General features: G+C 40.6%; 1 long non-coding RNA gene across 1 annotated transcript in view; it reads right to left on the bottom strand.

The window, feature by feature from the left end:
• Positions 1–5,218, bottom strand: part of LOC136875015 (uncharacterized) — a 46,773-nt gene extending 41,555 nt beyond the window's left edge. The window contains exon 1 of the long non-coding RNA XR_010860339.2: positions 5,152–5,218. This is a non-coding gene — a long non-coding RNA (uncharacterized lncRNA). The remainder of the gene's footprint in view (positions 1–5,151) is intronic.
• Between the last annotated feature and the right edge of the window lie 7,743 nt (positions 5,219–12,961).

Here is a 12,961-nt window from a genome sequence, read left to right as displayed (position 1 = left end):
TTGTGTATTTTTAAAAATGTGACTTAATTCCACAGACTTTATACGTTTATACTCGCTATTTTTTATAACCACATTCGAAAAATACAGTATAGGCCTAAGCATAAAAAACAATGTCGATTTCTACACCCAGAATCGAACCGTGAAATGTGATTTTCAGACAACCAGGATAAATTGTTATTTCATTATTATGTGTCATAATTCATTCATGACAACCCAATAAGGCATTTCACTGTATGCAAAAGAAATAGCAAATATTGCACGTTCAAATTTGCCCCACATATATACGGAAGACTCACTCCAGTGAGTATGCTCAGCACACTCTGGTGACATCATCGGGAACCGATTCCTCGCATGCGACATTGAGTGCAAACCCGGAGTAGTAGGAACCGATTCTCGCGATTCCAGGCATCATTCGCGCACATCTCTAGTAACGAGTAATAATGGCAATGCTATAATGTAATACTGTAAGTGGTATGTTTCGAGCTGTCAGTGGAGAGATGGCGTGGAATGACATCAGTAGACGAATATGTTCGAGTGATGTCTTTAAAAGTAGTAAAGATCACAATATGAAGATAAAGCTGGAATTCAAGAAGACAAATTGGGGCAAATATTCGTTTATAGGTAGGGGAGTTAGGGAACGGAATAACTTACCAAGGGAGATGTTCAATAAATTTCCAATTTCTTTGCGATAATTTAAGAAAAGTCTAGGAAAACAACAGATAGGGAATCTGCCACCTGGGCAACTGCCCTACATGCAGATCAGTAGTGATTGATTGATCGATCGATTGATTGATTGATTGATTGATTTGCTTATTGATTGATTGATTGATTGATTGATTGATTGATTGATTGATTGATTGATTGATTGATTGATTGATTGATTGATCCAACTTACGAGGCTTCTTAGAAAATAAATTCAAGAGATCTGTTGGCCCTACAACATACCTCTGTTTAGTTTATTGTTTACTGTTAGTTTCTGTTTATATTCTTTTTGTAAAATTTCCATGCGGAGTAGGTGGTTCTAACCCCACAGTAACCCCCCCCCTCTCCCACTTGGATACGCCCCTGAATGGTTATGTGCATGTATGTTGGGTATTCAGCCCGAAGGCTGGTTTGATCCTCCACAGTTCCGCCAACAGCTGTCATACATAGCCTACATAGCCTAGACATCACTGAATAGGCACACTAGGGAAATGAGGAGTGAGATATTTTCCCATTGCTTTCCTCACCAAGCCAGAAGTTGCCATTGCAAATCAGTCTGTCAAACCTACTGAAATGCATGCACCAACCGTCCCTATGAGCAATTTTTTCATACCATTCATAGCAGGGACTGGCTGCATAAGGAACGGCATTACTAGCATCACTCATACCTTAGTCACTTTCATAATGTCAAAGCCAAGGATGAGACTAAGACAGGTCAATGAAAGTAACAAATTTATTCTCGATCATACCAGAAGACACAGTGTACTGTAATCACTAGGTCTCGCCAGCAAAGTCATATGGTTATGTGGCTTTCCTGAAAGACATATTATCTGGAGGTGATGCAACTTGGGCAAGAGCAGGAGAAAATGATTTTAAACATTCAACTAAGAAATCTAAACAGCACGAAAGTTCTGAAAGAGATATGAAGAAGGTAAATGATTTACAAACGGATAATACCCACTGAAAGTGGGCTAATCTTTAAACACAAACCATTTAAAATTATCCTACATTTGGTGTTATGCTTTAGCAACATGTAGTTCATGCAGACATGACTCTGATAGCATACCGTATTGCTACCAGTAATTACCAGCTAAAAGTAATGACAGTACGTGAATATATGAAATACAGTATTATTGTGGGTTTTTTTATGCATATTTTGTGTAGGATAGGCCTTTGCTCTTATCTGAAAGCCCCTTCAGTGTATAGTTTTATCCACTGATATATAAATAATAAAATGAAATAATTATGAAAACGAAATAAAATAATAAAAATAATAAAATTATAAAAATAATAAAATAAATAAAAAATTAAAAAAATCCTGTACAGTACTTTGTATTATACTATGGAAAGCTTCTGTTTTCAGACATGAGTGGCTGTGATGACTGTAGGTCTGCCAATAAGTCTCATTTGCACTAGCCTGCATGTTAGGAAAGGTACACCTCGGCTATCATCTAAGTGATGCATACATACAGCAAACAAACAAATACAATAAGACAGTTAGACGAAATTGATAAATTCTCTCAAAAATTATTGGCTACCTCAAATTTTCATTATGCTGTCATACCTAAACCTGAAAATCATTGAATCCTGGTGTCTTTTGAGTGTTACTAGAATTTGCTGGTTAGGTGTACACGTCTCTTAAAAGTAAGTTCTTAGAATTAACAGAGTTTAGAGGAACTTACGAGACAATCCAGAATGGACTTTTAGACAATATCCTTTGAGGTGCATTGTGAAAATGAAACAATTTCAATTTTCGTCTGTTATTTCAGATGACACAACTGATGTGTATCAGGTCATGCACAGCATCTTATTGTTTTTCATGTGAATTGGGAGGTGCTGTGTATGAAAGATTATTGGAATTCAAAATAAACTTTCAATGTATTCATTAAAATTAAGTATTCATTAAGGGGACTGTTGAGTGTGACTACCAGTAAGCTGACTGGCATTAGGAAAGGGGGCCTTTCATTATAATGATAACAGCACAACTCAGTTTTGACTGGCGGTAGGGAAGGTGCCTGCCATTATAATGAAAACTCCTCAATTGCAATGTGCCTGGAAGTAGGAAATTAGGGCCTGCTATTGTAACAACATCTCCCCAAATCCATTGTGACCGACAGTAGGCAAAAGGGACTGCCATTATAACGAAAATTTCCCATCTAGATTTTGAATGGAGTAGGCAAGTGAGCCTGCCGTTATCATCACAACTCCGCAACTCGTACGTTACATTGGAAACAATGTATGCGGACCTCCCCATACTGTTTGCCGGATAAAGCTAAGTGACATGAAATTTAAAAAAGTCTTATTCACTGCGTGTACTGAAATTTACTTCGATATCCGAATACAGTGTAGAATACCGTAGCGAAGCACGGGTGCATTTGCTAGTTACTAAATATTTCTGTGGTGGTATGTAGTGTGTAAATGAAGATGATTGGAAGCAAGCTGTGGATTGTCATTTATTTATTTATTTATTTATTTATTTATTTATTTATTTATTTATTTATTATTCGAGCATGTTTTTAGTGCTGGGATTGTCTGAGGACATGTTCGGTTCGCCTTGTGCAGGTCTTTCTATTAACGCCCATGAGTGGCCTTTGCGTGTGGGTGTGGTGATGATGATCATGACGATGATGAGGCAGGGAGAGGGTGAAACTCGGTGTCAGCATATATACTAGTCCTGTCGAATAACACCAAGGAGCCTATTCAAAGTTTGATGTGGCCATTTAACGGAAGAATCATCATCAACGGCACTATATGCCCCCACGCTATATTAAATAATATTTATTAATAAACAGAATGTGTGCATATGATTTTAAAAGTATAGAAATTCGCTGTCAATACAAGGTTTCATCTTTTGCATAATCACAAAGAGAAGTGTGCTTTGTGTGCTGTCGAACAAGTGGTGCAGTGAACAATGAGAGCCGCAAATTTCACAAACACAGTCCTGGATACTTTGTGAAAATCTTTCTTATTACAAATACAGTGATAAAAGCCGTAAATTGTTCCTCTCGTGTAGAGGTGACGAAAAATTGGCTGTTTTCCATTCATCATTGTTCATGGTGGGAGTGTTAAAGAATTCTGGGTTTATTTCTGCAGTTTTCTAGATTCGTTCGTCCAGGAACCTTTTGGTAGCTGGGGTTGGTGTCAGATAATACGTTGTCATCAGGTCTTCTATGAAGGAAGGAAGTTGTTCCTGCTAGCTGGATTTGGTGAAAATTTTGAGATTCAGAGTGCTCTTTCTATCTATCTGACTTAGTCCTGTCCAAAGTTTTCAATATGAACTCTGTGTAGAGATTTGGAATTGCATACAGGCTATTTGCACACAATCTAGTGATTAGAAATTGTATACCGCCACCTCTCCTACCCTCCTAGCCAACATTCGGATGGTAACATTTTTTTCAACCAACGGGAATCGAACAGGCTGACCACGGCGTCAGACCATGTAAACCAGGCAGGCTAATGACGATGTACATTGAAGAAATCATTAAAAAATTCGCCCTCGACATAGAGGAATTAAACAAAAGTGACTAAAAACCCCCTCCCGCCGGGGAATCAAACGCGATACCCTGAACACCGAAGGCAACTACTTTGAACATCCAGCCACGGAATCGGACTTTTGTAGATCAACAACTAACTACCCTTAATCCAGAACCAAATCCGCCTATGCTCAGGGCGTCAAGCGTCCTAAATCCGAGCTGTATAGAGGCTTAGTGTTAGATTGATCAAAATTAAAGACATTACATCAATCAGTCACCACTGATCTGCAAATAGAGCAGTCCCGCAGGTGGCTGATTCCCTATGTTTAGTTCCTAGCCTTTTCATAAATAATTGCAAACGATTTGGAAATTTATTGAACATCTCCCTTGGTAAATTTTACCAATCCCTAACTCCCCTTTTTATAAACGAATATTTGCCCTAATTTGTCCTCTTGAATTCCAACTTTATCTTCGTTTTGTGATGTTTCCTACTTTTAAAGACACCACTCAAACTTAATCGTCTACTAATCTCATTCTACGCCATCTCTTCACTGACAGCGTTGAACATACCACTTAGTCGAGCAGCTCTTCTCCTTTCTCTGAAGTCTTCCCAGCCCAAACTTTGCAGCACTTTTGTAAATCTGCTATTTTGTTCGAAATTACAAAGAAGAAAATAAGGTGTTTTCCTTTGGATTTTTTCCAGTTCTCGAAACAAACAATGCTGGTGAGGATCCCATAAACTGGAACCATACTCTAGGTGGGGTCCTTCCAGAGACTTATAGACTATGCCATCTGCTTTACATCCTTAATACAACCCCTAAAACCCTCATAACCATGTGCAGAGATCTGTACCCTTTATTTACAATTGCATTTATATGTAATTATCCCAATGAAGATCTTTCCTTATATTAACACCTAGACTAAAATAGACTACAAACTACACAATGGTTTTTGAAGGAAATTATGAGTACATTACCGCTCCCAGTGTCATTGTAGGTGTTACAGAACAGAACTGATTTCAAACTGTGGTTACTTAGTCGTGAGCCACCTACCTAATGCGGACAGCTTAGCAATCTGCAGAACAGCGGTCAAGCAGATGATAAGGCGCACGTCATATCGAGGTGCCTCCTACAATTACACATTTTTTTTTCTTGTAAAATATATTCCCGTAGACCGTGACACACATTTAGTTATCTCGGAATATCATTGGTGACGTCGAGATTTCGTAACGTAGCCTTCGTAACCAGGTGTTCCCTTTATCATAGTTCATCCGTTTAGGAAACCCTCCTAGTGGCCGTGAGGTCTAAATGGTCTGACACCGCGGTTAGCCGGTACGAGTCCCGTTGGTCGAAAAGATTTCACCATCAGAATGTTGGCCGGCAGGGTAGAGTAGGTGGTGGTTCAAAATTTCTAATCACTAGATTGCATGCTAAAAGTCTAGATTAAAATCCAAAATTTCACCGCAGAGTTCATATGGAGTCAGGGCATATGACGCGGTTGGTGAATCGTCCATCGGATGGGGACGTAACACCACTTGGTGGAAATCGACAGGAGTAGGCTAAGTGCCGACACCGGGTTTCATCCTCTCCCTACCTCAATATCATCATCCCACATCCAGACGCGCAGTTTACCTATGGGCGTCAAATAGAAAGTTCTGTACCAGGCGAGCTGAACGTGTCCTCGGACACTCCCGGCACTAAAAGCCACACGATAAATAAAATTAACTTATCTCTTTAGGGCAGAAGTAACAACCGATGAGTCGCGATTCAAACTTGGGTAACTTCCATAAAAACATTAATTTCGCTTAAAACTGCTAAAATTGAAATCCTTTCCAAAACTGTAGAGTCTACCATTTCCATCGGTAAAATTTCGAGTGTCCCAAAAGTGTACGCGTGACTTCCTTCCATAATTTCAAAGCTCTAAAAGCTAAAAGGAATATAACTGAGTTGAAGAGATGGAAGAGTAGTTCGGTGCGTGCGGTAAGTTAGCATACATCGGGATCTAGTCATGCTATAACGTAGCGCTTGGTTGCATTCCTTTCGTCTATGCGAGGCAAGGAGGTCTGTCGATGTCTGTCCATGCCTCAAGTCTCCGACAGAATCCGGGCGTACCGTTTCTGTTGAGGATTTTGGCCCTCCGATCAATAGTAGGCTTGGGTGCTGTTTCATGACATGTTTATCTGGAGCTGCATTGATATGAGGTAAGGGGACCTGTTGGAACGGAATCGAACTGGTCAGAATGTGACCTGCGCCCTTTCTAGGGACGACTAATCTAGGATGGCCATAGGTGTCATAATTGCCCAACGTAGCGACGTCTGTAACTGTACTAGCGAGAAAAATTCATTAGATAAGTGAAAAATTGACAATATTTGAGAATTTTGTGAAAATTTCCGAAATGTTACAATATTTCCCCAATCCGAGGGAATCAACCATTTAAGGTCAAAATCTCCGGCCTAGCCGGGAATCGAACCTGCGGCCGTCTGAACCGAAGAGCACTACGCTTACCATTCAGTCAAAGAGCCGGGCTATTGCGAAATAAAACAGGTAGAAAGGAAGGTAAGGGTTATTCTGCTCGAAGGCAGGTCCGAACCTCAGCAGAGGTGTTCCTGAGCCGGAGTTTACGTGCGGTAGGGTGGCCAGTTCCTTTCCGCTCCTCCATTCCCTTACCCCCCACCAACAGCGCGTGACAACCCATCCAACTCCTGACCACGCCCAATGTTGCTTAACTTCGGAGACCTCACGGGATCCGGTGTTTCAACACGGCTACGGCCGTTGGCAGGTAGAAAGGAAGAGACAAGAGAATCCAACAAGCCCAAGATATCCAAATCTGCGCGTAAGACAACCCATATACAACATCAGAAAGTCAAGGTAGCCGAGCACCAAAAGCCGCAAACGAGAAAATAGTATATGGAGATAGATACGCCCGAAATACTTTTTTTCTCACAATTTGCTTATCGTCGCACAGACACAGATAGGTCTTACGGCGACGGTGAGATAGAAAATGGCTAGGAGTGTGAAGGAAGCGGCCGTGGCCCTAATTAAGTTACAGCCCCAGCATTTGCCTTGCGTGAAAATTGGAAACCATGGAAAACCATCTTCAGGGCTGCCGACAGTTGGAATCGAACCCACTATCTCTCAGATGCAAGCTCACAGCTGCGCGACCCTAACCGCACGCCAAGCCCGCAATAAAGATGTAACCGAGTCCCTGGAGACTATAAATACTGTAGTGTGATTTGACAACAGTCACAAGTGGAGAGCACAGCAATTAATAAATAAATAAATAAATAAATAAATAAATAAATAAATAAATAAATAAATAAATAAATAAATAAATAAATAAATAAATAAATAAATAAATAAATCTTCTTCCAGCGCTTTGCCCACACCTGTACTGTAGGTTCGTGGGTGCGAACTGCGCCGCACATGTGGATTTGGCCCTATTTTGTGACCAGATGCCCTTCTTGACGCCAACTCTACGTGGAGGGATGTAAACACTATTGCTTGTTTCTTTGGTGGTTGGTAGTGTGGCATGTTGTCTGAATATGAAGAGGAGAATGTTGAGATAAACACACACACCCAGTCCCCGAGCCAGTGGGGACCAAGGCTGAAGTATTAAGAACATATTAGAGTAGATAGAGGACGTAGTAGTTATGTAGAAATCAAAAGATTAACATAGGATAGGGTGGCATAGAAGCTGCATCAAACCAGTCTATGGATTGATGGTGGTGATTATTGTTTTAAGAGGAAGAACAGTATAACTCGGCAATCATCCTCTATTAACACAAACGAGAGGGAAACATTGGAAGGGGTCCGACACTTCGGAAATTGAAGGAATCGGCCAAGGAAAGACAAGGACCACGAAAGGCGTGAAAATGAAACACTCTCTAGGTCACGCCAACCCAAAATACTTCGGGGTCGGAAAAGAACGAGAGTTGACAAAGGGAGATTTAATAGAAGAGACGGAAGTAGCAAGCCTGGCACAAGTAAGTATGAGCTGATGACTCAAACAACAACAACAACAACAACAACAACTTGACATTTTTCTACAAAAGTGGTCACATTCATTTTTTTATAACTCTAATGGTTTTCCACGAAATTCCGCATTTACGTGTTAACACTTAAGAATCCGCATCTGGTCATTGAGACCGCGTGAATTCTTTTTTCCTCCAAAAGTTCCACTCATTAGTCAATGGACTCCTCAGGCCATATAATCTTGCAACGCAAGAAATAAAATACAGTTTCATCAGGAACGCAACAATAATCCTTTAGTAAAAAAACTTACGCCCGTTTTACAGATATAAAGCCGGCCTCATGGCGTAGCGGTAGCGTGCCTTCTTCTTGACCCCGGGTTCGATTCCCGGCCAGGTCACGGAGTTATATATAGATCTGAGGACTGTTTCGAGTTCCACTCAGCCTACGTGATTACAATTAACTGAGGAGCTATCTGACGTTGACATGGGGACCCCGGTCTAGAAAGCCAAGAATAATGACCGAGAAGATTCGTCCTGCTCACCACACACACGACACCTCGTAATCTGCTGGCCTTCGGGCTGAACAGCGGTCGTTTAGTAGGCCATGGCCCTTCGGGGCTGTTACGCCATGAGCTTTGGTTTGCTTTACACATATAAAGTGCTTGCAATTTTCAAGAAAATATAGTGTAATTCAAATAATCATTTGTGTTTTGTTTACGTCAATACACTGAAATTTAAGGTAACCATAGAGGAGATTTTCCAAATAATGCAAATGTATAAGAGGTACGCAAAAGTACACACCTATAGATTTTGTGATAGACTTTACGTGATGTTAATATACTAAAGATTTCTTCTTAATATTGATATAAAAGTAACCAGCCCGCCTTGTGGCCATGTCTGATTCTTTTCGAAAATCTGTACAGATATTCAAGAAAAGAATAAACAGCAACAGAGAAAATAAATTTTAGACGACATTCGACATGTGAAGGTTATTGTAATAAAGAATTTTTGTGAATAAATTAATTCCATCCCCTTGTCTATGGAGACTGGACAGCTGAAGTAGGGGACTGCCTGTAGGGGCGAAGTACAGTGGGGACTTTGAGGGCCCTGGGACCGCTACGGTAGCTGTGAAGGTCCTTCAGGAACTCTGAACAGCAGTGGCGAAAGGGGCTCTGGTTAAGACGCAGCAGGTAGTTATGCACGCTAGGTACCAAAATGGGTTTGAAAAAAAGCAATGCACATTTAAATCTCATAGCAATATTGTATAGTAATTTCTGAAGTGATTCCACATACTGTATATGACTTGATTATGTGCATAAGAAGACTATAGAATGTATTATGAGTAAGATTTTATAAATAATACAAATTTATTGAGGATAAGCTCTGTGTTTAATAGCAAAAAAAGTTAATGCAAATTGTATAATACTGTATTTTACGAAAAATGTCTTCTTTTCTTTTTAACTTAAAATGTAGTTGTTGAGAGTAATGTATTTTTGTGTATCATTTGCCACCGAGGTAAATACCTCATTTGCAAATAAAGTATTTTGATTTGATTTGATTTGATTTGATTTGATTTATTTGATTTGATTTGATTTGATTTGATTTGATTTGATTTGATTGGATTGGATTGGATTGGATTGGATTGGATTGGATTGGATTTGATTTGATTTGATTTGATTTGATTTGATTTGATTTGATTTGATTTGATTTGATTTGATTTGATTTGATTTGATTTGATTTGATTTGATTTGATTTGATTTGATTTGATTTGATTTGATTTGATTTGATTTGATTTGATTTGATTTGATTTGATTTGATTTGATTTGATTTGATTTGATTTGATTTGATTTGATTTGATTTGATTTGATTTGATTTGATTTGATTTGATTTGATTATCATTAAGGCGTCAACATGGTCTGATACCGTGGTTAGCTGGTGCGAGTCACGTTGGTCGAAACCATTTTCACCATCAGAATATTGGTTGGCAGCGTATACAAATTCTCATCACTAGGATTGCTTGTCAAAAGCCTGAATGCAATTTTAAACCTCTCCGCGGTGCTCATTGTGAGGGCGTATGGCACTGTTGATGGTGATTCGTCCGTCGGATGGAAACGTTAAGCCTTGAGCACCCCTTGGTGCTATTCGACAGGAGTAGGCTAGGCTACGTTCCGGTACCTGGTTTCAAACTATCTCTTCCTACTATCATATTATCACGCCGTTCATCTCATTAACTCCTGTGATGAGGTTGATGTCAAGAAGAGCATCCGGTCGTAAAATCTTGCTACGAAGCTTCATCTCACCTCATACCCGACCCCGTAGAGAAACGGGATAAGGGTTTATACAACCACAAAAGCCAGTATTCCTCTAGTATGCTAGATCAGTACCGTGATCTAACTGTGCGGTTTCTTCCTGCATTCTAACTGCGTGAGATAATGTCGTTTCTAGCGAACCCCGTTCTACTCCTCAGTCCAGAATTAAAATCCTTGAACAGGCCGGAAAACGAACCCAAGGCCTTGGAATAAAGACGGACACGAAACCTCTACACCATAGGGCTGACTAATAATCATAATAATAGTCCGCCTCTGTGGTGTAGTATCCAATGAGATCTCCGAAGTTAAGCAACATTGGGCGTGGTCGAGATTTTGATGGGTTGCCACGCGCTGCTGGTGGGGGCAAGGGAATGGAGGAGCGGAAAGGAACTGGCCATCCTACCGTACGTAAATTCCGGCTCAGGGACACCTCTGCGGAGGTTCGGACCTGCCTTCGGGCAGAATACACCCATACCTTTATCTGTGGTGTACTGGTTAGTGTGATTACCGGCCACCCCCGGAGGCCTGGGTTTGAAACGTGGTACGAGGACTGGAACGGGGTCCACTCAGCCTCGGGTGGTCAAATGAGTAGAGGGGTTTCGATTCCCACCTCAGCAATCATCGAAGGAGTTTTCCGTGGTCTCCCAGTTCTCCAGCCAAATACCGAGATGGTACCTAACTTAAGGCCACGGTCATTTCCTTCCCTCTGCCTTGCCTAACCCTTTCAATCTTCCTATCCCCCCGTAAGGCCCCTATTCAGCATATCAGGTGAGGCCGCCTGGGTGAGGTACTGGTCCTCGTTTCTAGTTGTATCCCTGACGTAAAGTCTCACTCTCCAGAACACTGCTCTTGAAGCGGTAGAGGTGGAAATCCCTCGCTGAGTCCCAGAGAAAGGCCAACCCTGGAGGGTAAACGGATAAAGAAAGAAGACGAAATAATAATATATTTACGAGGTTTAAAATGTCATTCATTTTCTCACAATTCATGGGTCTCACCATTCTTTTGTGGATACGTTCATTTTTCTTTTCATTTATCGGAACTCTTTACTTCCCCTGTGGATGGAGTGAAAGGAAACATTATTTGTACCCCCTGCATGTCATAAGAGGCTATTAAGAGGCGGCCGGAGCTGGAACGACCGGCTACCAGCTCAGTAGTTGTTGTAACATGGGTCAAAAGTTTCTAAGAGTTTTTATAAGGAAACGGAACAAGGTAAAATTATTTTGTTTTTATAGCGCACGGTAGTCTGTGATACACTTTTCATTAGTGCAAAACATTTCAAAAAGAAATGCAAATATAGTTATAAAATGGTAATTAAAATAACGAATCTCCATATGAAATTGAGCTCTGAACCGTGGTTTTCCTAAACTTGTTTTAAGTCAAGATGGTGTTCAAATTGGAAGCAAACTATACCGTAGCGAAGTTTATATGTTTCTCTAAGGGGCTACTTTAACATACTTCAAAATTAGGGTTTCTTTATATATTTAATCGTGATTTTAATAAAGCTCTGCTTATTAACTTCCGAGTGTCGGCCGAATTCTAGTGCTGGTAGTTCAGCCAGTTTCCGTCAGATGCCGCAGCGCCTTGTCCTTGAAGAGGGATGATGACAGATTAGCTCTCACCCACGCAGAGATGTGGTGAGCGAGATCTTCAGCTGCTATCATTCGCTTCCTCACCCTTGCTTCAAAACAAGCGGCAGTGGACACGCTGACAATACTTTGTTACTCGCTAGTTGTGGTATGACCTTTCAATAGCACGTTATATTTTGTCGTGTTTTATTATGCCGTATCTTTTTACCGAGTGCAATGGAATGGCAAAATGCTTGATTTGTAATAAGACATTAAACTTTATTAAAAATGTTAACACTGGGCGAGCTGGCCGTGCGGTTAGAGGCGCGCGGCTGTGAGCTTGCATCCCGGAGATAGTGGGTTCGAATCCCACTGTCGTCAGCCCTGAAGATGGTTTTACGTGGTTTTCCATTTTCACACCAGGCAAATGCTGGGGCTGTACCGTAAGGCCACGGTTGCTTACTTCTCACTCCTAGGCCTTTCCTATCCCATCGTCGCCATAAGACATATCTGTGTCGGTGCGACGTAAAACAAACTAGCAAAAAAAAAATTAACATTCATGGACATTATTCTTTAAAACACGCCGAAGAATATGACATATGTTGGTGAAGAACACCATGAAATTGCGAATGAACTTAGAACAGCTGCCTTAGCTGAGGTAGGTGTTATCCGACTTTATTGAATTGTCTTTGTTATATTAGTGACGCAATGATGTTTACTATTCAAACTAAGACAATTAACTTATTTTTATTGGTAATTGTAGGTCGGAGGTGAATAGGTCGGAGGTGAATCGTCAGTTCGAATAAGCTACGACATATCTCACTAAAAGAATGGCTAAGTGGCGTAACGTTACAGAAAGAGATGTAGTAATGGTTGAGAATCAGCATACTGAATAGTAGTTGCTACTAATGTTTCTGTATTATCTCTGTGTGTATACATTTA

This window comes from Anabrus simplex, chromosome 5, assembly GCF_040414725.1.
Source record: "Anabrus simplex isolate iqAnaSimp1 chromosome 5, ASM4041472v1, whole genome shotgun sequence".
NCBI classification, from domain to species: Eukaryota; Metazoa; Arthropoda; class Insecta; order Orthoptera; family Tettigoniidae; genus Anabrus; species Anabrus simplex.
The sequence above is the reverse complement of the archived record's forward strand: the minus strand, read 5'-3'. Positions and strand labels throughout refer to the sequence as shown.